General features: G+C 35.9%; 1 protein-coding gene across 1 annotated transcript in view; it reads right to left on the bottom strand.

Annotated features, from left to right (window-relative positions):
* Window positions 1-4,415, bottom strand: part of LOC105270178 (visual system homeobox 1-like) — a 73,112-nt gene that overhangs the window by 20,633 nt on the left and 48,064 nt on the right. The window lies entirely within an intron of this gene.

Genomic DNA, 4,415 nt, shown 5'->3' with positions numbered 1-4,415 from the left:
AAACATTAAAGGGATTTCTCAACTGTCTGGATTTTTCAATTTAAAAAACTGAGAAAATATTACGTTAATATATCCATTAATGTAATAATACCATATTAATATTAAAAACATTATTGTCGATTAATATTAACAATTCATGGAATGACGGAGTCAGAGTGATTTTACATTTACCAAGGATCAGTGAGTTATTCTTTGCTGATAGAAAAAATCGATGAAACTTCAAATTAATTTTAATCGAAAATGAAAAATGTATCACGGCTTTAACAAAAAATTTTCCCAGCCAATACGAATGATTGCTCAATATTATGCGTAACTCCTTTGCTTGGAAGTATGAAGAGAATCAGTTATTGAATTATCAAACTTCTACAATGGCGGAATAGTTTGTAGATGTTTTATAGGTGGGTAAAAACTAATCAAATCACTGGTATCAATCATAAAGTTAGTAGCCTCTGTTCAATGTACTACTTATTTTTACAAACAGAAAAGAATTGGGGTGGGTCATTGGTAACCCGCTGGGCTTACTGGGGAATTTTAGGACGTTGATAAGGGCGGTTTAGGGTGGCTCAACCCTCGGCGGATCGTAGTATCGGCCCTCTGACTACGCTGAGTATAAATTTATTTTCGCCAAGTATCGATTTGTTCGAGAGAATTATTGATCGTCAAAGAATCGTATATTTCCAATCGCATCACCTTCCCACGATTCGGATTAGTTTTTTGGAGGAAAAAAATTAATGCCGGTATCTTTGATAATTTAAATAATAAATAAATTGATTGGAACTGAAAACCGCTCATTAAACAGAATGAGGAAAGGTACGATTGTACTTGAATCAGGTACATTGAGTGTCGTTAACTGAAGATAAACATTTGTGTATTATTTTGTGTATTCGTAATAGATATTAGGGTGTGGGAAAATCAATTCTTTATCGGTATTACGATTGAAAAATATATGCCAATATCTCAGCCAAAAATCAAGTTAAATGAATAAATCGGTAGGCGGAAAAAATATCCCCGGAAAAAATAGCCCACACACCCAAAACGGGTTAAAACCCACCCAATTTGATAGACCATAGGAAAATTAGAGCCCCTGAAAAAATAGACAACGAAAAAAATAATTAAATTAAAAAATAATTAAATTGAGCGGGTTTTAACACGTTTTGAATGTGTGGGATATTTTTTCCCTTGGATATTTTTTTTGGGATTCGAATAAATCGGGTACCTAGACAACGAACAAGAGTCGAAAATTCGTATGAAAAATAGCTAGAAGGGAAATGGCAAAGTCACACCACGAAATAAAAGGTGTCTGGTGATAATCCCTGTAATCAAGATACCAAAAACAACAGCGATATCGACCATATGACGAGTGAGGCCTCAGTCAGGGTGAAACACTCCCGAGTTTCTAAGCCAAAAGGTGCTACACTGAGAAACTAAATTTTTATGGCAAATAAATGGTATTGTGTCCGTAAGTATAATGAAATTAGAGAAAGTTATTCTTTTGGACGGAGCATATGTAATTTGTAATTACATATTGTAATTGTATATTGAGCTTAAAATATGAAAATTAGTAATTGCTTTAATAGCACAAATATTGTTGTCTTATCAGTAAAATTACATATTCATTGCGGTATTTGATGAATACTTGACGAATACTTGAAACTATTTCAAAATTCCCACGTGAAATCGCAGGGAAATAACCGCAATCTATGGCTTTATTGGCTTCAAGTCATTCTATCTTGTTACAAATATTCGATTTCATGTCATAATCTAATTAACTTGATAAAAACCGGTAAGTTTCCTTACGTGCGCAACAAATATTCTTCATGGCAGAAATTTTGTTTTTCAGTGTATGCCCGGAAGATAATCCCTCGTGCTTTTAGGAACGCAATGGCGAAGTGCAACTTGAGAATTATGGATTTTATTCTTTCTTCTCCGTGTCTCCTATACGGAGAGAAATACTCAATAAAAATGGAACTCACAATTCGCTCACTGATTATGAAAGCCATTCAGACAATTTAAGTGGTGGAATAGGAATTATTGACTTGAAAATTCAGACAAAAATGATAGAACACTTTGAAAAAATTCCGTACAATTTTTCTGAATTACATTTAGAACTATGTCAAAAATACGTAACATTTATCAAATAATATTTCTTCCTCATTTATTGTACTGTAGTACAACCGTAATTTTTCCCCCGATTTTCCTCACTACATCATCATAACATGAACTTATCTAATCGATATCAACAAGATCAGATACAAAATAATAGAAATATCCTCGCATATTGTATCCTTTCTGGAAATCATAGCGCAGAAATTATAATGGAGAGTCAATTAAACGATAATTATTACTCGGGCGTTGAACGAACGCCTGTAACAAGAGGAAATAATACGATGATTAATTATTTCACGTACGTGCACACGTGGCGGGGAGATATCGAAGTTATAATACGAGTATATTCGAGCTGAACAACTTAATAACTTGATAGTCCATTACGTAGTGCACATGGCAGAGTCAACGTTCGATCATAAATATAAAGGCAACTGATGTATATAAGCACAATCTCATTATAATGTACATCACATGAAAAAACACTATACTTGAATCTCGTATATTTTATACCTAAGTAAAGTACGAAAGGAAAGGACTAAACTATTGAAAATTTAAGATTAATTTCTCATCTTAAATGATAAATGATTCTTAATGAAATTTTTACCTCACTTGAATATCTAGGAAATTAACAGATTCGTTAAGAAAGAAATTTACCGAAATTTCATGTTACTTTGTAATTGTGACAAGTGTCAAGTTTGTTTTAGTATATGACCATGTACTTATTTAAAATAAAAATTGCGTGACTAAAAGGAGTACAAGATATACTCGATTCGAACATTTTCTCCCTGGTAAATACCACAAAATATATATGTAATAAAAAGCGATATATATGTGATCTACATATCAATCAAGCGCGCAGATAGTTCAGCAAAAACCGTATTATATCAGATATATGGTAAATGTATATGAGAACACCGTAACTCCCGTTTATACGTGAGATACATTCACCACAAAAATGCAATACGCCACATCTAATTATCACCCCCTATATTTTTGCACGCGGGTATTTTCAATTCCCGGCAGCGTAAAATTCATGGTTCTCCAGTCTCGACAAAAAAAGGAAACGCACAGCTGACAATGATACCTAGGAAAACATTCGCTACATACACTTACAGCCATATAATATATAAAACGATGTACCTCCTCCCCCAATAGTCGTAACCGCCTTCGGCGTAAGGGTTCAGCCCCTCTTTCGTCATATGCACATAAATATACGTTCGTTATGGCATTATTTCTAGTTTTGCAGACGACAGCATCGGCAGGTACACAGCAGAAGCAGTTTTGAGATAATAAATAATAAAAATGAGAAAAAAAACAGAAAAAAAAACTAAAAGAAAAATAAAAGAGGAGAAAGAGATGGAATAATGAGCAACCTCCTTACAAAGGTCGGTTGAAGGAAGTGAGACAACATTGGAGTGAGGGATTATAGTGTATAGGTGTGTAAAAAAAAGAGAGAAGATACAGTTGTTCACTATGAAAATATAGCCGTTAACGATTATATATACGGAATTTCCCACCCCTTTGGGAGGCCACCTACACAAAATATCCGGGATTTCTCGTTATATTGTGTCCCCCCTTTGAAAGCGATGTGGCAGAGAGGCAAGGGGATCCTTTGAAACAAAAGACGTCGCGAAGGCGCGCCCTGATTGGCCCCGTGGCTCGCGTACTGCGGTCCTGATTGGCCCGTGGAACCGCACCCACCCTGCAATGGCTGCTTTGTCAGTGTGTACGCGCCACTACGTTCAATGCGCACCCCTGCACGCGCTTTCTATACCCCCCTTCATTTCATCCACCTCCACCACCTCTCCTCATCCCTTCAAAATCTCCTCACACCACTCACCATTCCCTATACCCCCTTTTCAACCCCCTGCCACCCCTTCTGCTACCATTACGGGCTAAATCCGAGTTCAACTCGACGAATGCCTCCACTCGGCGATTATTTCAAAATATACGGTAAACCCTCCTCTTTTCACTCCAAATGCTTAAGCTTCAATGTCCCCGCTCGAGCTATCCATGTGTTAGTTTATTTATATATTCGACTTTACGTAATATGTCCGGTTTCTGCAGTGGGTGGACCGAAACAAAGTTCTGACATTCTGTGTCTTTGTACACGGCCAAATTATGTACGTGATTCTAGTGAATTCTAGATGTGATTTGAGTGTACATGTTGTATGTAAGGACTATCGATTGCTGCACTTGTTTTAAATGGAATGCGTATTTTGTATTAAGTGGAAGGTAGATTAGATTGCAGTATATCAGTTGATTTCTTTCAGGATTTTTTTGAAAATATCTTTGAAAGCTACGGGAGG

The sequence above is a fragment of the Fopius arisanus genome, unplaced genomic scaffold (assembly GCF_000806365.1).
Source record: "Fopius arisanus strain USDA-PBARC FA_bdor unplaced genomic scaffold, ASM80636v1 scaffold00079, whole genome shotgun sequence".
In the NCBI taxonomy this organism is placed as follows: domain Eukaryota; kingdom Metazoa; phylum Arthropoda; class Insecta; order Hymenoptera; family Braconidae; genus Fopius; species Fopius arisanus.
The sequence above is the reverse complement of the archived record's forward strand: the minus strand, read 5'-3'. Positions and strand labels throughout refer to the sequence as shown.